This window comes from Triticum aestivum, chromosome 4D, assembly GCF_018294505.1.
Source record: "Triticum aestivum cultivar Chinese Spring chromosome 4D, IWGSC CS RefSeq v2.1, whole genome shotgun sequence".
Classification (NCBI taxonomy): domain Eukaryota; kingdom Viridiplantae; phylum Streptophyta; class Magnoliopsida; order Poales; family Poaceae; genus Triticum; species Triticum aestivum.
The window spans coordinates 215718575-215745694 of NC_057805.1; positions in this window are offsets into that span (position 1 = coordinate 215718575).

Here is a 27120-nt window from a genome sequence, read left to right on the forward strand (position 1 = left end):
AAACTCTACTTCGGTCTTAAAATGTTGAGAATGACGACGAGAAACAACACCAAAATTGTTGACATACACCGGGAGAATGAAAAGAGGAAAAAGGTTGACCCGATCATGAAAGAATTTGAAAGCGATCTTGGAGAAGCATCTGACTGATGAAATTCATACTTACGTCACACTTCGAAAAGAATTTGAGAATAACTCCGGGAAAATTAGAAGAGTCAGGTAAGATCCTGGGAAAAGACCTGTGGGTTAGGGCCCACTAAAAGAAAACACCGTTGAAAAAGGATTGAAGGAGAGACTATGCACCGGAACAACTGAAGGACTTGAGTGAGGTGACAACCTCGAATTAATTAAATACAGACGAACAAGAATATGAACAACACCGAATACTTGCATTGAGTCCACCGGAAAAGAAAAGGTGATGAAGAATGTCCACCGAGACGAGAATTCACCGGTTGAAATAACTGAGGGAAGACTGAAGATACTCCGCACGAATGAAGTAGATGCTCGAATAGAGGCTCAGACTCCGGGAATAAAAGGGTGGGAGGGCGGGAAAAAAAACAACGACAACTTGGAAGGGGAAATCGACGAATAGCTTTGAACAGAAATCACCGGTTGAAATCATTGAGGAAAGAATGCAAAGGCTTCGCATGAGTAGGGTGGTTACTCAATTACGGACTCCGGTTCCGAGAAGAAGAAGGGAAGGCGGGTGGGAAAAACAAGGACAACTTCGGATGGGAAACAACGACAGTTGAGAAAGCACTGAGGACTGGTCTTGCCAAAGATGACGAGGATCGAAAACACTCGAAGAGAAATGCGCCGGATTGAAAAGAGGATGGACAACGAACGAAAACTAACCGCGTGATCCTAAAGAAAAATTTGAAGGGGAAAAGGAGTAATTCAAAACACCTACATCAAGATTCCTCACCAGAGCGACGAAGGGGCTGAGGAGTAAAAAGAATTCCTACTCTCCGATATAACTAGACTCCAAAATAGTTTTCTTCTAGACTCAACAACGGCCAAACTACACGATCAATCAAGGGGGGCTCCTAGGGTCGGTCGAGGCTCTGATACCAACTTGTCACGCCCAAGATGCGACCCTATCCTAAAGGAACTCGAAGGTCCCACCAAGGATAGAAGCGCATCTTGAAGACACTTTTGCAAGGTGGATATCATTACATCAACATTACATAATAGATGGGGATACATACAAGGCATACAAATGCCGCAAGAATACATCAATACATCAAACACATGATCAACATCCGACTATAGATGAAACACAAACAGTAACTCAACGTCATCCACCCTGCTAGCCCAGGCTGCCGACCTGGAACCTATCCCCTGATCGAAGAAGAAACAGAAGAAGAACTCCAAAACAAGTAACATCACTCTCGCGTCATGATCATCGCATAACCCGTACCTGCAACTGGTGTTGTAGTAATCTGTGAGCCACGAGGACTCAGCAATCCCATTACCATGGGTATCAAGACTAGCAAAGCTTAAAGGGTAAGGAAGGGGTAAAGTGGTGAGGTTGCAGCAGCGACTAAGCAATGTATGGTGGCTAATTTACACAAATAAGAGCGAGAAGAGAAGCAAAGGAACAATCATCAACTAGTAATGATCAAGAAGTGATCCTGAATTTCTACTTACGTCAAACATAACCCAGAAACCGTGTTCACTTCCCGGACTCGGCCGAGAAGAGACCATCACGGCTACACACGCGGTTGATGCGTTTTAATTAAGGTCAAGTGTCAAGTTCTGTACAACCGGATATTAACAAATTCCCATCTGCCACATAACCGTGGACACGGCTTTCGAAAGATAATACCCTGCATGGGTGTCCCAACTTAACCCATTATAAGCTCTCACGGTCAACGAAGGATATTCCTGCTCCCGGGAAGACCCGATCAGTCTCGGAATCCCGGTTACAAGACATTTCGACAATGGTAAAACAAGACCAGCAAAGCCGCCCGAAATGTCGACTATCCCGATAGGAGTCGCACGTACCTCAATCTCAGGACACACCGGATGAACACTACGTACAACTAAAACCAGCCCTCAAGTTTCCCCGAGGTGGCGCTGCAAGTGGCTCTAGTTTGGACCAACACTCCGAGGAGCACTGGCCCGGGGGGGGTAAAATAAGATGACCCTCGGGAGCGCGACTCCCAAGGGAAAAAGGCTAGGTGAGGCAAATGTAAAACCAAGGTTGGTGTCGTGGAATAGTCACGGCAGATGTCCTCGTGCAAGGACTTAGTCGTGGAGCCATCGCAACTAGGAAGCTTAAAGGGGTTAAACGGGACAAAGGACACGAGGATTATACTGGTTCGGCCCCTTACGGTGAAGGTAAAATCCTACTCCAGTTGAGGTGGAATTACTTAGGGTTTTGATGACCAGGGAGCTAAACCGCTATGCCTGGCTATCGATCTGATCTTACTTGTCCTGAACCGCCGCTGGGTCGTCCCTTTATATAGAGAGGTTAACGCCCAGCAGCTCTCAGAGTCCCGGCCGGCTTATAAACAGTGTCCGGCTCGGACTCTTAACTATTCTTGCCTTACACTACAAGTCATGCCTTAACGGCGGTTTATCACTACGGGCCTTAAGCCGCCTCTAGGCCTTAGGCCCATTACTGAACCGCCATCCTCAAACTTGAGATTGGGCTTCATGTGATGATCGTCATAGCATAACCCGGCCCCTCCTGGGCGGGTGACTCCAGTAGTTATATCCTCAACATTAGGCCCCAGATTGATTTGAGCCGGTTCATGTCAATCTTCAATACCTTAATAAAAAATCTTCTGGCTTCTGTTTGCGCAAAGGCTTTAACCCGCCGTGACGTCACCTTCTGGATTCTTGGTAACCCGCCGTGACGTCATCCGCCATTAATGCACATTTTTCTCAACGTATCTCAACGGATCCTTATCTTAATAACTGTCCCGAAAATCGAGGCGTCTCCGCAGCTGGATAACCATGTCTTCAGCCTCCTCGTTTCTCGCGCCCATTCATCACCCGTCCCTTATAAGTAGGCCAGGCCCTTAGGTCTTCGTCATTCTTCCCTTTCCATCGTCTTCCTCCTCTCGACGCTTCAGAGCCCGAGCTCCGCCGCCGCCGCCGCACATCCCGTCTGCACCAACTAAGGCCGCTGCATCGACCTGTCTTGACCAGAGAACCGCGGCGCACCTCCACTGCTCATCAGCACCAGTAAGCCCTCGCCGTCTCGTATATTAGATCCGCATTAGGGTTCGCGAGTTCTTCTGTGTTCTTCATGGTTCCTCGCGATTCCTTCGCAGTTCTTCAACAACGGCCTCCTTTGATCCAAGAGTAGCGCATAACTTCGGCGGTAGTCGTTTCACACCCATTTTCAATACTAGCAGATCCCTTTTGCTTGCAAAAAGGCCTCATTTAGAGCTCATGAACTTCTCTGTACCAGTTTTTAGGTCTAGAAATTTTTCTTTTCTGGACGATCGTTTGATCCAAAATAATCCCTGCAATCTGTGAAACTTGTTTGTGCAACACTTAGGCAAAAACTGCATCTGTTAGCCATGGCGGCTCATATCGCTGGCTTAAAAGAGGCCATGCTTTGTGAAATTTCCGGATCATTCATAATAGAGTTAAATAACTTAATTGCTCATGATATCCACGGCGGCTTAAATAACCTGACACAATTAGCCATATATCATTAGGCCCTTCATAAGCCGCCATCTTGAATACTGAACTGAAACTTTCCTCCGGCTTAAATTTGAACCGGAAATTTTATTTGGTCATAGGCTTCCATCTTTCACAATGCCGCCTAAGGCTCCCAAAGCACCCGTCACATGCAACTGGGTTAGATCCAACGTCACTGACAGCATCTTAGCTGATTTCGTGAAAACGGGTTACCTGCCAAAGAAAGAGGTCATGTCCTATCGTGCTCCTGACCCATCAGAAGAGAGGCCTCAACCCAAGGATGGGGAAGTTGTCATATTTACTGATCACATGAACCGGGGCTTTGCTCCTCCCGGCTCAAAATTCTTCAGAGATGTCCTGCACTTTTTTGATCTGCGACCTCAAGACATCGGACCCAATTCCGTGTCAAACATCTGCAACTTCCAAGTGTTCTATGAGGTGTACCTCGGAGAAGAACCCAGCTTGCTACTCTTTAGGGAGTTATTTTATTTGAACCGCCAGAATGAATGTGCCAACGGGCCCAGCTTGGAGCTTGGTGGAATCTCAATCCAACGACGGAGAGATTGTCTCTTCCCTTATGCTGAGCCGCCAAGCCACCCAAAATATTGGAACCAGACATGGTTCTACTGCCAAGACACTTCTCCGGCTGACGAGAACCCTTTGCCCGGCTTTCGCGCCCTGTGTCTGGAGTCAAATCACCCCTTGCCAGAAAAATTATCTCAAGCTAAATGTCAACCACTTACTCCCACCATCAACAAAATCAAAGCTCTTCTGGGGAACGGCCTAAATGGCATTGATCTGGTCCGGGTCTGGATTGCGTGGCGGGTGATTCCTTTAAGCCGCCGCCCCGGCTTGATGTGTGATTACACGGGCCAGAAGGATGATCCTCTTCGGCACAGTCCAGACGACTTACCTGAGGACGTCATTGATGATACAACTAAGTCTCTTCTGAACGAGAGCCTGGCAGATTGCGGGAGAGTGGGCTTAAGCCCTTTCTGCAAGGCTAATCCGGCTCCAGCGGTAAACCATTGACCTGAATACTTCACCTTCCATTTTAACGATTTTGTCTTAACTTACTAACCTTTGTTGTATTTTACAGGCTAATGATAAATTCTGGAAGGTCAAGTATGACCACGAAGCTGCCAAGAAAGCCCAAAAAGTTAAGAAAGCCGTCAGGAAAACCGCTCCCCGTAAGAAGGGGAATAAACCTAGCGCCTCGGACGTGCTTCGTCTGGAAGACACCTCCAAGTCAGAGGTAGCTCTTAACTCTTTAGGCTCCTTTTTTAACCATCTTATTGACACGGATTATCAGCAGGAGGACACCGGAACGAGTCATGAAGTGAATGAAGAGGTAACTATAATTTCCTCCGACTCCGAGCCTTTGCCGAGACAGAAAGTCCGAAGAGTAACCCGGAAAGTAAGATTTTCACATCCTTTAGCTTATCAGGATCCTCAATTTCTTTTGAAGCGACAGATTTATGAGAGTTGGAGGCAGCCCCGGACTAGCAAAGATGCATACCTCTCTTCCGGCTTACCCGAAGCATCAAGGAAGCGCCGGACTGAGGTTATCTCCGACTTATATTCTTTATATCCTTTGGCGGGCGTCCCTCGTCAACCACTCAATTCTTCTGACTCAAACTACCAGGGAACTTCGCCTTCCTCCGGCGACTCAATGCAGTCCAGCTTGCCGGCTTTCAAAACCGCTCCCGGGTAATGATGATCAGTTGATTTTGTGCTTATCTTACTCATGTTTTTGCACTAACCCTTTGACTTGCAGTGTACAAGTGAAGCCCAGCAAGAGGGCGAAGAAAAATAAGCCGGCCGAAGAGCCAGTCCTGGCTAAGCCGGAACTCAGAACGGCTGCTCCTAATGCCTCTGCTGATGAGTCGCTGGCTGTACCATCTCCTGATGCCACCGCTGCTCCCACTGTTGAACAAGCTATGGAAGGTTCTGAAAACCAGGAGATCCCCAGCCCGGCTCATCCAGATGATCAGGACGTTGAGATCACCCGGATTGAGTTTGTCGAATCGGGACGACCTACCGTGCTGGCCAAGTGCTCTGCCAAGGAAGAACTTCTGGAGCGCCACCGGGCCAAGTTGGACATCACTGATTATGCTCATCTGAGCATTGAAGATATTGTCTCTGGCTATGTGAATCAAGTGCACAACAGCCGGGATCTGGAGATTGACATGGTGAAACAAATACAACAAAAATCTGAGGTGTAACTCTCTTTCTTACTCCATAGTTATACTTACCATGCCAGCCCCCAAGTCTATTACTTATGATAAAATATGTTGTAGACTTAATACCGGCTTAGTAAGCACTGCAAGAAAACCGGCTTACCTGGTAGCACTCAAGGTCCGGTTTAATCAGCATATCTGAACCGGTCCTTACCTTGTTTTAATCAAGTAGTTGAACAACAATATGCATTAGCCCCCAAGTGCCAAGTACCTTTGCTTGCAAAGTGCTTGGGACTTATTTGCATGAACCGCCACTGTAAATAGAGCTCTTTAGCATACATTAGCCCCCAAGTGCCAAGTGTCTTTGCTTGCAAAGTGCTTGGGACTTAATGTTGCATTATAATCACCCTAACTGTGACCCGGAAATTATACAGGCCGCCGTCAAGCAATTTGAATCGAAGATCTCTGATTTAAAGAACCGCCTGAAGACTCAAGAAAATGAAACCCAAAAGGCCAACTCCAAGTTTGAATTCAGTGTATCTGCTCAAGAGAAACTGAAGAAGAAATTTGAAGCAGAGAGAAAAGCCTGGGCGGATGAAAAGACGGCTTTGCTCAGCCGGGCCGAACAAGCGGAGGCCACTCTTGCTGAAACAGCCGCCGAGCTATCCGGCTTAAAACACCATGTTTCTCAGATGGTCTCCGCAATCTTTGGTAAGTTACTCTATAAGTGTTTAGCTAGTTTACATCTTTTCCAAAGAGCATCTCAATTGTCATCAGCTTACCTGTCTTTGCAATGCCGGCCCCAGGAGCTCCAATCTTAATCAAAACGTGCTGACAAAATTGAAGGCGGTTTATACCTTGGTAGAGCAACTTTACACCGGGTCACAACGTGCCTTAGCCGTTGTGGCTCTGTCAAATGAAGTTCCCACTCACCTGGCGGATGTACTCAGGCGGCTTACCGTACTTCCTCAACGCTTCCAAGAGTTGAGACGGGCTTCTGCAAGAGCCGGAGCTATAGCCGCTCTGAGCCGGGCCAAGGCGTTTCTACCGGAGCTAGACCCGGCTGACATCGCCCTTGGGTATCCCAGCTTGAAGGAAGACGGCACCCCCTTTGACCAGAAGGACTTCGCCGCTTGTGTGAAGAGCGTACGCCCTGTGGCCACTTTGATTGGCAATGACACAGATCTTACCCAATATCAACCGGGCTATGACGCGGAGAATCAGAGAATCCCAACACCACGCTATGAAGCAGCCAGCCTGATTCCTCCAACTCGTAAGCATACCTTCGCCCCTGAAGTTGACCCGGCCGGGTTAATTGATGATGAGGCTCAGTTTGAAGCCTTGAGTGGCATTGACTGGAAATCATCAACCTTCCAGGTCATGGAAACAACCGGAGGAGCGGAGAGGGATGACCCGGAAACCTCAGGCCAACAACGCCCTTGATCTCGCAGGCGGCTCATGGTTGTGTCTTAAAAGACGATGCCACCTTTTGGACTCGGGGAGTCATGTAATAGAGGAGGACAAACACTTAATTTTGTCGTGCCATCGTGCACGTGTGTAGCGCTCAACATTGTTTAAGCTGCCCTTTTATATTCTTCCGGGTTATGCTTGATCCTCTGTTTTCCTTATGTTTAAAGAGCTGTCTTTAATTGTCCTACATAGAAAAACAAATCACAAGTCCCTTGGCGGCTTACCGCATGGAGAGTCATACACTTTACATATAACCCGGAATCATAACAAACCGGTCCTCCATTATATCCTTGAGACAACCATAACAGCGTACCTGTGATCCTTCAAGTACACCTCCGGTTTATGTGATCCGAATAATGAGTAAAAACCCCACTATGTAACATGATGCTTATCATGTGCGATCAACTTTATTGACCAAAGTTAAGCCGGTGGAGTAGAAACCACCCTTGAACACTTTAGATATAATCAAAAGAACTTGTTTGCAACAAAGAGACTTCAAAAATTTGGAGGCTTCTGATTCGAATACGACCAGAGAACCGTCCCAAAGGGGTTAAGCTAAGATTCGAATACGATCATATAGCCCCCAGTGGCTTTGGCGTTGCCGATCAAGACGGTGTCGACAGCTATGTTCTCTTTGGTTCGAATACGACCTATGTTTGAACAGGAAGCCCCCAAATGATCTTGAGAGTTGTTTAACGACGCTGATTCGAATACGATCCACGTCGGTTCCCAAAGGGGGTTGAGCTATGATTCAAATATGATCAAGAAACTCCCCAGTGAGCTCGGCAATATGCCAATCAAGTGGGTATTGACAGCTATGTTCTCTTTGGTTCAGATACGACCTATGTTTGAACAGGAAGCCCCCAAGTGATCATATATTTAACGGCAAGATTCGAATACGATCATAAGCCGGATCAGCCTCCAAGTGATCATGTGATATCATAATGAAAATAACAATGACACATTTACCTTTGGAGAGGAAAAAAGGAAAGAGGTCCTGCTTTATTATTCATCATAATATATACATGGCTATAGAAATATGTACATTATGAGAGCCGTTGGCTCGAGTGTAATACAGCCGAAGATGAGCAATATTCCACGGCCGGCGGGTCTCCTCCTCCGACTTACGTGAATCTTTGTGCTCTCGAACATCGATGAGGTAGTATGACCCGTTGTGCAAGTTCCTGCTGACCACAAAGGGCCCTTCCCAAGGTGGGGATAGCTTGTGTGCATCTGTTTGATCCTGGATGAGCCGGAGCACCAAATCACCTTCCTGAAAGGCCCTGGACTTAACCCGGCGGCTGTGATAGCAGCGGAGGTCTTGTTGGTAAATCGCCGAGCGAGCTGTTGCTACGTCACGTTGTTCGTCCAACAAGTCAAGAGCGTCTTGACGCGCTTGCTCATTGTCCGCCTCGACATAAGCCGCCACTCGAGGCGAGTCATGACGGATGTCGCTAGGGAGAACCGCCTCAGCTCCGTAGACCATGAAAAAAGGCGTGTAACCCGTAGACCTATTAGGAGTAGTATTGATGCTCCATAACACAGAGGGTAACTCCTCCACCCAACAACCCGGCGTCTGTTGCAAAGGGACCAAAAGTCGGGGCTTGATGCCCTTCAAGATTTCCTGATTGGTTCTCTCAGCTTGACCATCGGATTGGGGGTGAGCTACTGATGAAACATCAAGCCGAATATGCTCTCGTTGGCAAAATTCTTCCATGGCGCCTTTAGACAGATTGGTACCATTGTCAGTTATAATGCTGTGTGGAAAACCAAAGCGAAATATCACCTTTTTCATGAACTGAACCGCCGTGGCTGCGTCACACTTACTAACTGGCTCTGCCTCAACCCAGTTGGTGAACTTGTCCACCGCCACCAAGAGGTGGGTCTTCTTATCCTTGGACCTTTTGAAAGGCCCAACCATATCAAGCCCCCAGACTGCAAACGACCAAGTGATTGGAATCATCCTCAACTCTTGAGCCGGCACGTGAGCACGTCTTGAGAACTTCTGACAACCGTCACATTTACTGACTAAGTCCTCTGCATCAGCGTGAGCCGTCAGCCAATAAAAACCATGACGAAAAGCCTTCGCCACAATCCCCCTCGTGAATCTCTCGTAAAATTTCTTGACCCTCCTCAGGGGAAACACAATGCTGAAAAGCCCCAGTAACACTGCGATGATGCAGCTCGCCATTGATAATTATCATTGACTTAGACCGCCGGGTTATCTGTCTGGCCAAAGTTTCATCCTCAGGCAAGTCTCCCCGGGTCATGTAAGCCAAGTATGGCACTGTCCAATCTGGGATAACGTGAAGAGCCGCCACCAACTGTGCTTCTGGGTCAGGAACAGCCAAGTCTTCCTCTGTAGGCAACTTGACAGAAGGGTTATGCAGAATATCCAAGAAAGTATTAGGCGGCACCGGCTTACGCTGAGAGCCCAGCCGGCTTAAGGCATCAGCCGCTTCGTTCTTTCTGCGGTCAATGTGCTCCACTTGATAACCCTGAAAATGCCCGGCGATGGCATCAAATTCACGGTGATAAGCCGCCATGAGGGGGTCCTTGGAATCCTACTTGCCTGATACCTATTGAGCCACCAAATCTGAGTCGCCAAAGCATCTCACCCGGCTTAAGCTCATCTCCTTAGCCATCCGAAGACCATGGAGCAAGGCCTCATACTCAGCTGCATTGTTAGTACAGGGAAACATCAACCGTAGCACATAACGAAAATTTTCACCTCGAGGGGAAGCTAAAACGACTCTAGCCCCCGAGCCCTCCAACTGCCTGGACCCGTCGAAGTGAATACTCCAGTATGTGTTATCTGGCCTCTCCTCAGGCATCTGCAGTTCTGTCCAGTCGTTGATGAAGTCTACCAATGCTTGAGATTTGATAGCAGTGCGTGGCACATACTTTAGATCATGAGGCCCAAGTTCAATGGCCCACTTAGCAACTCTTCCGGTGGCTTCTCTGTTTTGGATGATATCTCCTAAAGGAGCAGAACTAACCACAATGTAGGGGTGGCCCTGGAAATAATGCTTAAGCTTCCGGCTTGCCATGAACACCCCATAAACAAGCTTCTGCCAATGTGGATACCGTTGCTTGGACTCAATGAGTACTTCGCTGACGTAGTAAACCGGCCGCTGAACCGGATGTTCCTTACCCGCCTCCTTGCGCTCCACCACAATGGCCACACTGACGGCTCGTGTGTTAGCGGCTACATACAACAATAAGGGCTCCTTATCGATAGGAGCAGCAAGACTGGTGGCTCAGCTAACTGTCTTTTCAAATCCTCAAAAGCAGCATTAGCAGCATCACTCCAGACAAAGTCATCTGTTTTCTTCATCATCTGATACAGTGGTATGGCTTTTTCGCCCAACCGGCTTATAAATCGACTGAAAGCAGCGATGTGACCCGCCAGACGCTGGACGTCATTTATGCACGCCGGCTTAGTCAGAGAGGTGATTGCCTTGATCTTCTCCGGGTTAGCTTCAATGCCTCTATGAGAAACCAGAAAACCCAAGAGCTTGCCTGCAGGAACACCAAAAACACACTTGGCCGGGTTGAGCATCATCTTGTAGACCCGGAGATTATCAAAGGTCTCTCTCAGATCATCTATCAAGGTCTCCTTCTCTCCGGATTTGACCACAATATCATCCACATAGGCATGAACGTTGCGCCCAATCTGATTATGAAGACAATTCTGCACGCAACGCTGGTAAGTCACCTGTGCACTCTTGAGCCCAAAAGGCATAGACACATAACAGAAAGCTCCAAAGGGAGTAATGAACGCCGTCTTCTCTTGGTCCTTAACAGCCATTTTGATCTGATGGTAACCAGAGTACGCATCCAAAAAACTCAAACGCTCACAACCCGCCGTAGCATCAATAATTTGATCAATACGAGGGAGAGCAAAAGGATCAGCCGGACAAGCCTTGTTTAAATCCGTATAATCCACATACATACGCCAGGTACCGTTCTTTTTGAGTACGAGCACCGGGTAGCTAACCATTCTGGATGAAAGACTTCCATAATGAACCCGGCCGCCAAGAGCCGAGCTACTTCCTCACCAATGGCCTTCCGCCTCTCCTCATGAAACCGCCGGAGGAATTGCCTGACTGGCTTAAATTTTGGATCAATATTAAGAGTGTGCTCAGCGAGCTCTCTCGGTACACCTGGCATGTCAGAAGGTTTCCATGCAAAGATGTCCCGGTTCTCACGGATGAACTCGATGAGCGCGCCTTCCTATTTAGGATCCAGATTGGCGCTGATGCTGAACTGCTTAGATGAGTCACCTGGAACAAAGTCAACAAGCTTAGTCTTATCGGCCGACTTAAATTTCATTACCGGCTCATGCTCCGTGGTTGGCTTTTTCAGAGACGTCATATCTGCCGGGTCAACATTATCCTTATAAAACTTCAACTCCTTTGTCGCACAAACAGATTCAGCGTAAGCAGCGTCACCTTCCTCGCACTCCAAAGCTACTTTTCGGCTGCCATGAACCATAATGGTCCCATTGTGACCCGACATCTTGAGCTGAAAATATACATAACACGGCCGTGCCATGAACTTGGCGTAAGCCGGCCGCCCAAATAGAGCATGGTACGGGCTTCTGATCTTGACCACCTAAAAAGTCAGTTTTTCCGCCCTGGAGTTGTACTCATCTCCAAAGGCTACTTCCAGCTCGATCTTACCAACTGGATACGCTGACTTACCAGGCACCACGCCGTGGAAAACAGTATTGGACTGGCTGAGGTTTTTCTCGGTTAATCCCATACGACGGAAGGTCTCATAATAGAGGATGTTGATGCTGCTGCCCCCGTCCATGAGCACCTTAGTGAATTTATACCCACCAACCTGAGGAGCCACCACCAAAGCCAGGTGACCCGAATTATCAACCCGGGGAGGGTGATCCTCCCTACTCCATACAATAGGTTGCTCAGACCATCGCAAGTAACGTGGAACCGCCGGCTCAACAGCGTTCACAGCCCTTTTATGAAGCTTCTGGTCTCGCTTGCACAAACTGGTAGTAAACACATGATACTGTCCATTGTTGAGCTGCTTCGGATTGGTCTGATATCCCCCCTGCTGCTGCTGCTGATTACCCTGGCCAGATTGCTGGTTGAACCCCCCTTGATTATCTTGAAAATTCTGAAAATTGGAATTTGAACCGCCGCCCGGGCCATGAAAGCCGCCGCCGCCAGAGCCGCCGCCCTGCCCATTGTTGCCATTGAAAGTGTTGGAATTTTTGAAAGCTTTCATGATTGCACAGTCTTTCCATAGATGAGTGGCTGGCTTCTCCCTAGAACCGTGCCTTGGACAGGGCTCATTCAACAATTGCTCAAGCGTCGGGCCTGTTCCGGCGGATCGGGGAGGTGGTCTCCCCTTACGTCGGTGGTTGTTACCTTGCGCATTGGTGTTGGCCACAAATTCCATACTGCCATCAGCCTTACGTTTATTACTTCCCTGGTTCGCCGGGTTATACTGAGGGCCCTTGCCATTGCCATTCTTCTTTCCCTTCCTTGTCTTTTCCTCATCAGACGCGGGATCCTTGGTACTATCAGAGTCGGCGTACTTGACCAGAGCCGCCATCAGTGTACCCATATCGTTACAATCGCGCTTGAGCCGCCCAAGCTTCATCTTCAGGGGCGCAAAACGACAATTTTGCTCCAACATCAAGACCGCAGAGCCGGCATCCATCTTATCAGACGAATGTATTATCTCTTTGACCCGGCGTACCCAATGGGTTGTAGACTCGCCTTCTTGCTGTTTGCAGTTAGTCAAATCCACAATTGACATTGATTGCCTACATGTATCTTTGAAGTTTTGGATGAACCGGGCTTTTAGCTCTGCCCATGACCCGATGGAATTGGGCGGCAGTCCCTTCAACCAAGTGCGGGCAGTCCCATCCAACATCACGGTGAAGTATTTGGCCATTGCCGCTTCGCTGACCTCCAGCAACTCCATAGCCATCTCGTAGCTCTCAACCCATGCTCCGGGCTGTAAATCAGCCGTGTAATTAGGTACCTTCCTAGGTCCTTTGAAATCCTTGGGCAGACGTTCGTTACGGAGAGCCGGCACCAGGCAAGGGACGCCTCCGGCTCTTGTAGCCATGCCTGCCTCAATAGAAGCCGTCGGGTAAACCGAAAAGGCTGATAAGCCGTCGTCTGAGCCGCCTGCTCAGCTTCCTGACGCGCTCTGTCTTGATCTACCGCATTAAAGGCTCCATTATGTGCCGGGCCATGCCCCCCAGGAAAGTCATGGCGCCGGACGTTGCTTGAGCCGGTCGCCGACGCCATGTGTCTGCTATAACTCGGACTCCGGTTTTGACGAATTGCCTGTTGAGGGGTCGAATGAATCCTGTCCTGGCTATATGAATATGCCTCCTGCTGTGCCAAAGTCGTCTGAAGAAGTTCTCTGACCCTGCGGGTTTCGACCGCCGTTGGGGAGTCACCCTCAACCGGAAGAGCCGCCAGTCGCGCTGCTGCAGCGATCATGTTTTCCAACGGGTTAGAATAATGACCCGGTTGTGTTGGCACATATGGAGGCGGTGCAGTATTCACACGGGGAGGCCCCATCACTGGTGGCTGAACCAGCATTCCCACCCCAGGTGCCGTGACCTGATTTATCTCTGGCGAGTTGCTGGCCCTGCACCGGGTGTGTTGAAGAGGTTGCGGGGATCATAAACCGGAGGGAGCCGAGATTGGGCCTTCTGATACCTCCTTCTCATGACCTCATTGGATGCGTTCTGATCCATCGTGAGCCGGAAAGACTGCGCCTGAATAAACTGAGTCTGGGCGTCCAGAGCCGCCCGCTCTGCAGCCATCCTAACTCCTTCAGCTGCCAGGTCTTCCTTGGCCTGCGCTATGTCCAATTTTAGTTGTGCCACTTCTGCATCATGTTGAGCTTGATCCGCCGGGACGACCGTGGCAGTTAACATGGCCGTCATCTTATCTGTGAGATCCATTAGCACCTGAGCCGGCGAGTGCACAGGGCCTCCTGCCCCAGCGGCGGGGTTTTGAACAGGTTGTGTGCCGGCCATGAAGATTCCAACCCGGCTTGGCGGCTCAAAGGGGTCCGGAATGCTGTCGCCATCGGAACAACCCCTGAGCCTGCCATCTTGAAGTTGATATAACGAGTTGGTCTCATCTGTGGACGACTCGCCATCAGAGCGGGCGGCCGTCTCATCGCCAGATCCAGATCCTTCAGAGAGTCCTCCATGGACGCATCCCACGAAAGCACGCTTCAAGGCAGGCAGAGTCCGGGCGGGTCTCGCACGCTGAGCCGTCTCGACGAGGTCGGTGCAGAGGTCCGGCTCAGGGCCCAGCTCACCAATCTTGCCAATGAAAACGTGGATTCCGCCGAAGGGGACCCGGTACCCGTACTCGATTGAGCCGGCGTCGGGGCCCCAGCCCGCGTCGTCGATGTAGAGCTTGCCGCGACGACTCTTGGTCATCCGGCCCACAGCGTATCCCTTGAGCCCTTCGAAGCTGCCCTTTAAGAACTCAAATCCACCGTGCGCTGGCCCCACGGTGGGCGCCAACTGTCGTGGAATAGTCACGGTAGATGTCCTCGTGCAAGGACTTAGTCGTGGAGCCATCGCAACTAGGAAGCTTAAAGGGGTTAAACGGGACAAAGGACACAAGGATTATACTGGTTCGGCCCCTTACGGTGAAGGTAAAAGCCTACTCCAGTTGAGGTGGAATTACTTAGGGTTTCGATGACCAGGGAGCTAAACCGCTATGCCTGGCTATCGATCTGATCTTACTTGTCCTGAACCGCCGCTGGGTCATCCCTTTATATAGAGAGGTTAACACCCAGCAGCTCTCAGAGTCCCGGCCGGCTTATAAACAGTGTCCGGCTCGGACTCTTAACTATTCTTGCCTTACACTACAAGTCATGCCTTAACGGCGGTTTATCACTACGGGCCTTAAGCCGCCTCTAGGCCTTAGGCCCATTACTGAACCGCCATCCTCAAACTTGAGATTGGGCTTCATGTGATGATCGTCATAGCATAACCCGGCCCCTCCCGGGAGGGTGACTCCAGTAGTTATATCCTCAACAGTTGGGCCTTGCTGGAGGAGTTTTATTCAAAGCGAACTGTCAAGGGGGTCCCATAAATCACCCAACCGCGTAAGGGACGCAAAATCAAGGAACATAACATCGGTATGACGGAAACTAGGGCGGCAAGAGTGGAACAAAACATGAGGCATAAGGCCGAGCCTTCCACCCTTTACCAAGTATATAGATGCATTAATTAAATAAGAGATATTGTGATATCCCAATATAAACATAATCCAACATGGAGCAATCTTCATCTTCACCTGCAACTAGCAACTCTATAAGAGGGGCTGAGCAAAGCGGTAACATAGCCAAACAAAGGTTTGCTAGGAAGGGTGACAAAGGTTAGAGGTTCATGGCAATTTGGGAGGTTTGAAGAGCAAGTGATAGGTAGCGCAACATAGCGATAGAACGGAGCAACTAGCATAGCAATGATAGTAAGGAGATCCAAGGTGACGGTCATCTTGCAAGCATCAAAACAATATGCTACAGCACACCAACATGAAAACAAAATGCATGGACGTGAAGTACAGGTAAAGCATCACAAAACATGAACACTGAGCTATCTCCAGAAATCACTAGAACATGCTCAAAAGGACATGGCAAGATTGCAAATAATAACAGATTCACAGACTTAGCAGAAATCACTGGACATGGCAGAAATAACATCAGGTTGCAAAGTTTAGAGCTATCAAACAACATGCTACAGGAACATATCATAGCAAACAAAGGCATGGCATGAATCTACTAATTGCATAGAACAAGTCCCTTACTGATAAGTAGGCATATTGGTGAGCTTGAACCACTCACTACAGAGCAATACATAGCATGACAAGGTAACCAGCAGTAAGATGGCACAAATATGAAGCTAGGCATGGCAATATCATAGTCATAGGGTGCATGGATCACTAGCAAAACACATGGCAAAATTGATTAACATGTAAACAATCTGCCAAAAACATTTCATTGCAAAAGTAGAGCAAGATTAAGACATGCTAGAGCACTCCATAATTGCAAACATGGGCATGGATGGATAGAGCATAACATGTATAGAAAAACATCCTTAGTGAACATCTCCAAATCATGCTTATAATGACTTGTAGCAGCAGGTTTACATGGCAACAAAATATAATAGACTCGGACTTGGCAGAAATCACTAAGTCACAGAAATCAGCAACATCACGGAGGCTACTTTGCATGCTTGTGCTAGTCACCACATAGAGCAAAAAAATACAAGACAAGCACCACTGTAAAGATGGCATGATGTAGTTCAAAACACATGTAGAGCTCATGCTCATAGGATGCACGCACAAAATGCAATGAAAAAGACAAATCACCAAGTTCTGTAAACAGACAACAGTTAACAGCATATAGCACTCTTGCAACGATGATTAGGGCATCAAAATGACCTCAAACAAGCATGACACAATGGAACAAAATGGAGAGCATCTCATGACGAACATTTCGATATATTATATGCATGAATGGGAGCTACGTGCATGGAGATATGGCAGGTCAAAGATATGCACATGATGTAACAATTTCGGGACTTGGCAGAAATTTACCACTCCGAAAACTGGACGGGACGAAGCGGGACGGGGAGATCCGGGATCGGGGCGCCTGTTTGGTTGCGGGGATGGGTGGATCTCGTCCACCCGGGCGGATCCGGGCCGGATCTCGCCGGATCCGGGCCGGATCTCGCCGGATCCGGCCGGAGACGGCGACGGCGCGCCGGCGGCGAGGTGGGCGGCGCCAGAGAGGAGGGAGCAGGGGCGGCGCTCGGGCACCGGGGTGCCGGCGAGGAGACGGGGCGGCGGCGGCCATGAGCTTGGGCGGCGGAGGCCGGGGCAGAGACGAGCTCGGCGGCGAGCTCCGCACGCGGCGGCGGGCGCGGCGGAGCACGGAGGCGGGAGGCGCACGGGAGGCTCGGGCGGCCTCGCGCGGGTACCCGAGGCGGCGGGGCGGCGAACCGGGCCCGGAGGGCCCCGCGCGGGCCACGGCGGGCCGGCGGGTGAGGCGCGGCGGCGGGGATGAGCGGCTAGTGACGTGGCGGCACGGGAGTGGCTGAGGCGGCGGGGTTGGCGACGTGGCGGGCGTTGATTGGTCGGAGTGAGGTGGAGGCGGCAGCGGACATGTCCGGCGGGGAAGGATGAAACGTCCGGCGACGCGGAGGGGAATTGATCTAGGTTTTGCCCGAAAATTCGGGGAAGGGGACTAATATATAGGTAGAGGGAGCTAGGAGAGTCCAAATGAGGCACGGTATTCGCCCACACGATCGTGATCGAACGACCGAGAGCAAGGAGGGGGTTTGGATGGGTTAGTGGGCTGATTTGGAGGGGTGCTGGGCTGCAAAGAGAAGGGGGTTTTCGGGCTACGTGGTTAACCATTGGGGCATCAAACGACCTCCAAATGGAACAAAATTTGACGGGCGGTCTGTCGGTGCTATACCAAGGCCACTCGGCAAATCTCGGCCCATTCCGAGAATGTTTTTCTCCCGCTCACGAAACAAGGTCTGAGGGGGGCGACGGGCGCGAGTGGGAGTGTCGGATCGCGAAACGGGCAACGGGGAAAAGGACCGGATGCAAGTTTTGAAAAACATGATGATGCAATGCAGATGATGACATGGCAAAATGCAACACGCAAGCAAATGACATGGCAACGACGGCGAATAAACGGAAGACACATGGCGCATCGGATCCGGGGTGTTACAACTTCGCTTTGTCAAATAATGAGGGTTTTTCCTTTTCGTGTAATAAAACGGATTATCATACTTGTGAGGCATGTCGTCTAGTCAAACATGTCTATCTCCTCTTTAGTTCATCAGCTACAGTTGCGTCTTTTCCCTTCGAATTAATTCATAGTGATGTATGGACCTCTCCAATTCCGAGTAATTTAGGTTTTCTTTATTATCTTGTTATACTTGATGATTACTCACACTTTGTGTGGACATTTCCTCTTCGATCAAATCCGATGCTCCCGCTGCCGTTATTGCCTTTTATTCTTATGTGTCCACACAATTCAGTCGCTCCATCCTTGCTCTTCAGACATATAACGCGAAAGAGTTTGACAACCTCACTATTTGCCTCCTTCTTTCTACTCATGGCACCGTTTTTTGTTTAACGTGTCCTTATACCTCACAGCAAAACGGCCGAGCTGAACGCATTCTCCGCATGATCAATGCTTGTCTTCGCACTCTTCTTTTTCATGCTCACATGCCTCCAGAGTTTTGGCCTGATTGATGGAAATATGCCCTAGAGGCAATAGTAAAGTTGTTATTATTATATTTCCTTATTCATGATAAAGGTTTATTATTCATGCTAGAATTGTATTGATCAGAAACTTAAATACATGTGTGGATACATAAACAAATACCGTGTCCCTAGTAAGCCTCTACTTGACTGGCTCGTTGATCAAAGTTGGTTAAGGTTTCCTAACCATAGACATGTGTTGTCACTTGATAACGGGATCACATCATTAGGAGAATGATGTGATGGACAAGACCCATCTGTTAGCTTAGCATATGATCATTCATTTTATAGCTATTGCTTTCTTAATGTTAAATACATATTCCTTCGACTATGAGATCACGCAACTCCCGGATACCAGAGGAATACCTTGTGTGCTATCAAACGTCACAACGTAACTGGGTGATCATAAAGAAGCTCTACAGGTATCTCCAAAGGTGTCTGTTGAGTTGGCATGGATCGAGATTAAGATTTGTCACTCCGTGTATCGGAGAGGTATCTCTGGGCCCTCTCGGTAATACACACCACAAGAAGCTTTCAAGCAAAGTGACTAAGGAGTTAGTTACGAGATGGTGTATTACGGAACGAGTAACGATACTTGCTGGTAATGAGATTGAACTAGGTATGAAGATACCGACGATCGAATCTCGGGCAAGTAACATATCGACAGACAAAGGGAATTACGTATGTTGTCATAAAGGTTCAATTGATAAAGATCTTCGTAGAATATGTAGGAATCAATATGGGCATCCAGGTCCCGCTATTGGTTATTCACCGGAGAAGCTTCTCGGTCATGTCTACATCATTCTCGAACCCGTAGGGTCTGCACGCTTAACGTCCATTGACGATATAGTATTATATGAGTTATATATGTTGGTGACCGAATGTTGTTCGGAGTCCCGGATGAGATCACAGACATGACGAGGAGCTCTGGAATGGTCCGGAGGTAAAGATTCATATATGGGATAATAGTGTTTGGTCTCCGGAAGGGGTTTTGTAGGATCGAAAGTATGTCTAGAGGGGGGGGGGGTGATTAGACTACTTGACCAAATAAAAATCTAGCCTTTTCCCAATTTGAAGTCTTGGCAGATTTTAGCAACTTAGCACAAGTCAAGCAATCAACCTACACATGCAAGTCTAAGAGTATAGCAGCGGAATGTAAAACATTTGCATATGAAGGTAAAGGGAGGAGTTTGGAGGGAGCAAATGCAATGTAGACGCGGATATTTTTTCCGTGGTTCCGATAGGTGGTGCTATCGTACATCCACATTGATGGAGACTTCAACCCACGACGGGTAGCGGCTACGCGAGTCCATGGAGGGCTCCACCCATGAAGGGTCCACGAAGAAGCAACCTTGTCTATCCCACCATGGCCATCGCCCACGAAGGACTTGCCTCACTCGGGTAGATCTTCACGAATTAGGCGATCTCCTTGCCCTTACCAACTCCTTGGTTCAACTCCACAATCTTGACGGAGGCTCCCAAGTGACACCTAACCAATCTAGGAGACACCACTCTCCAAAAGGTAATAGATGGTGTGTTGATGATGAACTCCTTGCTCTTGTGCTTCAAATGATAGTCTTCCCAACACTCAACTCTCTCTCATGGATTTGGATTTGGTGGAAAGATGATTTGAGTGGAAAGCAACTTGGGGAAGGCTAGAGATCAAGATTCTTGTGGTTGGATTGGAATATCTTGGTCTCAACACATGAGTAGGTGGTTCTCTCTCAGAAAATGTATGCTGGAAGTGTAGACACGTTCTGATGGCTCTCTCCACGAATAAAGATTAGGTGGAGGGGTATATATAGCCTCCACACAAAATCTAACCGTTACACACAATTTACCAAACTCGGTGGGACCGAATCATGAAACTCGGTCAGAACGATTTAGTTCAAAATGTGAACATTAGGCTTTTCGGTGGGACCGACATGTCAACTCAGTGGGACCAATTTCATTAGGGTTAGGGCATAACGTAATCTCGGTGAGACCGATCACATAAACTCGGTAGGACCGATTTCAGCAATAGGCAAACAGAGAGTTGGTGAGGCAAACTCGGTGGGACCGATTCACTCATTTCGGTGAGATCGAAACGTTACGAAAGGGAAACCGAGAATTTGCACTGCAAACTCGGTGGGACCGATCGCTCATCTCGGTTGGACCGAAACGTTACGAAGGGAAACAGAGAGTTTGCAATCCCATCTCGGTGAGACCGAGATCCCTATCGGTGAGACCGAAGTGACTAGGGTTTCTGGCAGTGGCTATGTCAAATGAACTCGGTGGCGTCGGATAGATAATTTCGGTGGGGCCGAGTTTGACTTTTGGTTTGGGACATATGTGGATATGAGAAAGTGGTTGAGGGCTTTTGGAGCATATCACTAAGCATTTTGAGCAAGCAAGCCATTAAGCAACACCTCATCCCCTTTTAATAGTATTGGCATTTCATATGCACTCAATGTGATCTTGGATCACTAAAATGAAAATGTAGAGTCTTGAGCTCGAGCCAATATGTGTCCTTAGCATTTTGAGGGGTCCACATTCCTAATCCATGCCATGCCAATCATTGAACTTTCTGAAATGATCATCTTGAAAGAGCATTAGTTCAATGAGCTATATGTTGTTAGGAATTACCAAAACCACCCAGGGATAGTCGCACTTTCAATCTCCCCCTTTTTGGTAATTGATGACAACATATAGATCAAAGCTTTGACAAATGATAAGAAGATTTAAAATACATCGTCGCTTTGAGAAGTATGTGATAAGTAAGAGCTCCCCCTAAATTTTTGCATTATTTGAGATTTGCTTTTCAATGCAAATGCACAATTGATTAGGATAATGGGTTACTCTTCCATGTCACATACATCTTGATGGAGCACTCAAAATGATAGAAAGTAAAAACATGCACTCATCACCAAGCAAAGTGAATGATCATATACGAGAGATATAAAAGATAACATCATTCAAGCAAGCATTAATGTAGGATATGATCAAACACATGATCATATAAGTATCTCACACACAAGGACATAAAGTATCAAGCAAGCACACAAAAGTATCAACCAAAACAAAAGAGACAAAAGAGGCAAAGCACTCTCTCTCGAAGCCTATGATCTATACATTTCTCCCCCTTTGGCAACAAGTTACCAAAAAGTTTGAAAATGCATAGTGCTATGCGTCTCTCTAGGCTTGATCTTCGGGAGGAGGTGTTGAGAGGACTCCAAGGACGAAAGCATCTGTAGAAGTTGTTGGAGATGGTGGAGTTGCAACTAGAGGTGGCACTGATGCTGTGGCTGCTGGTGCTGATGTGGTAGCTCTAGTGTGAGCCATGGGCACTGCAACAGACCTCTGACCTCTGGGCACTCTCTGAAAGGCATCTATGGTAGCTTGCCCTTTCCTCTCCTCAGCTTCTTCCTAGAGCTGCTCAACAGCTGTCTACATCTCAGTCACTTTCAGATCAAGATCATAGAACTTTGTTTCAATGATCCTCTCCAGGCTCTCTTGGTTCTGAGTCAGGGTGGCCAAGCCCTTCTCAATCCTCAAGGTTGCTTGAATCAGATAAGCAAGTTGATCTTGTTTACTCTTCAGGAACACTTGAGATGCCTCTTCAACACTTGGCATCTTTGCAGCTTTCTCAGCCTTAGCCTTCTCTCTCTTTTCTTGCGCCTGCACAGAAGTGGGATCTTCTTCATTCATGACAATAGTGTTGTCCTCAAAATCTGGTCTCAAAGGTAGATGCTCCTTGTCCAAAAGATAAGTGCCTGTGCCCATCTTGGAGTTGATGAGCACCTGAATATGTGGAGCATACCCACAAGATCTCTTCTGATCTGCAGCTGTCCTCTTGATTGTTTCCACAATCAGGCTCATGACTTGAACTTTTAGGGCACATCAAACAGTTGTAGCAAGTTGATAGAATGGCCTCTGATCATCTTGTGATCTCCAGATTTTGGCAACAATGTATGCCTCAGAATGGTGTTGATAGTAGCTAAGCCAGACAAAAAATAATGTACAAACCCAAGCTTATGAGTTTCCAAAGCTTTGTCTAGAATCTCTTTGTAAATTTTGGCCATAGAGTTGTGGTCTTTCTTCTTCTTGGCATAGACATCCAAGTCATCTTCATGCTCTTCAGGGGCATTGATCAGTTTGGCCCACTCATCAACAGTTGATTGGTACCTTGTACCCTCAGACATCCAAACAATTCTTCCATCAGGATAGAAGTGTGCTGTGGAGTAAAATTGCATGATGAGTTCATCATTCCACTTGGTCAGCTTCTGACCCACAAACTTGTCCACTCCACATGCTCTGAAGCTCTCATGCACACCTGGAAAATGGTCTTCATTCTCATCAATGTATTACCAGTCAGCCCACTTCATATCATAGACTATGGGCTTCTTGTCAACCAATATGTTTTCATAGAAATCATGCTGCTCTTTGGTATGGAACCTGTAGTCCACAACAGTCTTTCTCCTCACAGCACATGGATCACTTTGTCTCCAAAGTTTGAGACCTGCATCCTTCTTGATTCTCATATCTTCTGCCACTGGATGGCTGTCATCATGATCTAGAATTTTTGGTTTGAGCTTTCTAAGCACTTGGGCTTCAACATCTTCTTCTTCATCCATCTCAGGCACTGGGGCCTTGTTCTTTACAGCAGCTGGAATATTCCTTGTGCTCCTCTTGGGCTTTGAATTCTTTGAAGCTTGAGTAGTAGCTTTGGGAGCTGTATTGGGCCTAGAAGGGGCAGCCCCAGACTTGATGGCATCTCCCATCAGCTTTTGAGACTTGGGTGCTGGTGCAGCATCCTCTTCCTCTTCTTCATCTTCAGAATCTCTCACCATGGTTGATTTTCCAAGTACTTTTGCAGTTGTGGTTCTTGCCCTTTTCTTCTTCTTGCCACCAGCCACATCATCATCTGACTATTCTATAGTGAACTACATGGTTTATCCTGTTGGAACTTTCCTTGGCTTGGATGTTGGCACTCCTTTGGCAGGAACTTTCTTGTGCATACCAGGTTTTGTTGCAGCAACAGTTCCATATTCTTTCTTCAGCACTTTCTTCTTGGAGCTCACTTCCTCCTCAGCAGCCACATAGCCCTCATCCTCTGAGTCTGAGTTTCTCTTCTTCCTAGTTCTTGTAGCTGCCTTGGGCAAATTTCTTGGAGTGCTCCTGCTGCCCACATCATAGCTGCTAGAGGGACTAGTGCCCTCACTCATGTTTACTTGCTCCTCTGACTTGTTCTGGCTATTATTCTGATCTGACATTCTGGCAAAGCAAACTGACAGCAGACCCTACGAATGGATATAGATGAGGTAGAGTGGATAAGCATCACAAAGTGCAGAGATTTTGCAAAACAGATGATTCAAAAACTTAGTTTTATTTTTCCACAGAAAGCATTTCAGAGCTACCGATTTGTTAAACTCGGTGACACCGAAGCAACTGTTGGAGTCTAAACTTAGTGAAATCGGTCAAACCGAGTCACAGTTCGGTGACTCTGAGATCGCTAGGGTTTCATAGAGAGTTGAGCTCGGTTACACCGATTTGCAACTTTCGGTCAGGCTGAAAAGTGCAAGTGCAATGGCCTAAGCCAAATCGGTGAGACCGATTTCCACAACTCGGTCGGTCCGAGATGAGTTCGGCGGAAACCTAACCCTAAATTTCTGAATCAAATCTAATCTACGGGATGTTCTGCTGGACAGGGTGATCTCAAATGTGGTAAAGAACATGGCATTGACCTTGTGCTCAGAATCGGAGGTAAAAAGAATGCACAAGGGGTCGAACTCATACCCTAGTTCGGCGGTGAGTTCGCTACGGCGGCAACGGCGGGGTTGAATCCCGTTGACGGTGACAGAAACCAGCGGCGGCAGGTCGCTGGCGATGATAGGACGATCCGGAGACCCGTGGTGGCAGAGCAGGACACACGTGGGATGAAGGGTTTTTGAGAGATTTACAAAATTCAACCCGTCGGTATATATATCCTGACCCTGTCGGTGTGACCGAGTGGAACAACTCGGTGGCACCGAGATGCAGAATCGCAAGCGGTTACTGCAACTCGGCGTGACCGAAAAGTTCTAATCGGTTGCACCAAGATTGAAAACCTAGATCAACTCAGTGAAGTCAGTCAGGCCGAAATGGATGAATCGGTTAGACCGAAATGCACAGAGAGGTTTTGGAAGTTTAAGTCTATGACGAATCGGGGACTCCGAGTGCTCCTCACACAGTGTGTTCGAATCTGACTTGATCAAACTTTGTGATGTAGCATGAATAGTGTTTGAGACAAGAAAAGCATAGATAGCTAGAGGGAGCTCTTAGGCATTCTTGTCCATCCATTTGGCAAAAGAAAAAGCCAAACAATCAAAGCAAAAAATGGATGTCCTCGAATGAGTAAAATATGCAATCAACATGCTCACACAATAAAATGGAAAATGAAATATGTGGCAAAGCATGCACAAACACTGTAGCATCTATCAAGCAATTGGCGATGACTAGGTCATCTATATATGTGAGTATATTGACTTAGGAGTCAAATGAGAACATTTGATCATAGGTCATACTCATCGTTTAAGCACAAGTGGGGTTACCACTTTTACATAAATCATTGTTGTGTTCACACCATTAGAGTTGCTTTAGCTCAATATTTTGAGTAAAGCTCCCCCTAGATGTGATATCCCCCCTAAGAGGGATGAACTAACCTTGGGTTTTGTCGATGATGACTTCATGTAGATGTTGAAGATGTGGATGCTCAATGTTGATGTAGATCATTTGGAGCAATCCATTGGAGTGAGTTGCACTTTCAATACCTACACGGGTTAGTCCCACAAGGAACAAACAAGGATATCCATAGACATAGAGTGATGTTCACACAAGATGATGTCCATGAAAGCATTAGGTTACCTTGTCCCTTATCTTACCAACAAGAGGGTTTGTGACTCCTTGAACTAGTGCAAGATGTGGAAGTTGTTTGCACTTGTCCTCGCCAAAATGATATGAGTGGAGTATGTTGGCGGAGTCACCCTCAAGAACTCTCTAGTTCTTCTTCTTGGGATCCACATCATCTTGATGGGAATCCTTGGAGTTGTAGTCGTACTTGATGAACTAGAACTTGATGTAGTCTTGGAAACCCACTTGACCAAGGCCTTAGGAGCTTCTTCAAATGCACCAATCTCCTCTTGAAGCTTGTCCTTGCCTTTTTGCTTCTGGTCTTGTGGCGGAAGATCATCTTGAGCTTGTGTCCCTTGGAAAGAAGTAGGATCATACTTCTCTTGTTGAGGAACAAACTTCGTCTTGGAGTATTGATCTTCTTCCCACTCCACTCCATTGGCATTGAACTTTCGTTCAAAACCAATACCTTGATTCTTCCGGTGCCTTCCTTCCTTGCGTACAATTTCCTCAAATTGCTTACTTCTGACAAGGCTCTTGTAAACACCTTTCTCTATAATTCCCTTCAATAAGCTATTTTCTTGCTCAAGTGTAACTTGGCTAAGAGAATCATTAGTGGAATCAAGAGAACTACTAGAAGCAACAACATTGGATTTAACATGATTATTGTTACTACTAGAAGAAGAATCTTTCTTACTCTTGTTGCTAGATTTTACTTGTGGCATGTAAGTAGACAAGAGTAAATGCTTGGCAATGTAAGAAGAACTTTTCTTGCAAAGATCATCATTGATTGCTTTTAAGAACCCATGCTCTTGCTCAAGGTTGAGCTTTTCAAAGCGTAACTTCTCATGAGTCTTTAAAAGTTCTCGATGATCTTCCAAGGTAGTTTCATGAGCTAACTTAAGAGTGTTTAGCTCTTTAGTTAGATGCTCAATCTCCTTCTTATCATCATCATTCATTTTATCTTGATTAGCATGGTTAAAAGCAACTTCATCATAGTTTTCACCACTAGAGTTGTCAACAAGTAAATCATCAACACCTAGCAAATCATCTTCATCACTGTTGAAATCAACATACTCGGGGTGTGATACCTTTGGGCCTTTAGCCATGAAGCATCTTCCAATTCCTTCATTTGGAGAATCAAATATGTCACAGGAGTTGGTTGTCGCAAGTGCTAGACCGGCAACACCTTCATCTTGAGTATATTCGGAGTCGGAGTGATAACTTTTTTCGGAGTGGTGGTCGGAGTCGGATCTGGACACCCATTCACCAACATGAGCTTGATGTCTTTGTTTTGTGTAGCTCTTTGATGATTTGTCCTTCCTTTCTGAATCCTTGCTTCTCCGAGAGGTTCTTCGTCCATAACGATCATCTCTACTCCTTCTCTCTCTTGGAGGCGATTCTTCTCTTCTACTTCTCCTTTTGGGCGAATCTTCTCTTATTTTGTAGGGAGCCATACACTCATTGCAGTAGTGTTCGGGTCTTCCACAATTGTAGCAATTATGCTCACGACTCGAAGATCTTTTGTCATTGTAGGACCTTGAGTTGGAACTTCTTTCCTTGCTTCTACTCTTGTAGAACTTGTTGAAGTTCTTCACCATTAGGCTCAATTCCTCATTGAAGGTTTGTTTCTCACTTGATGATGT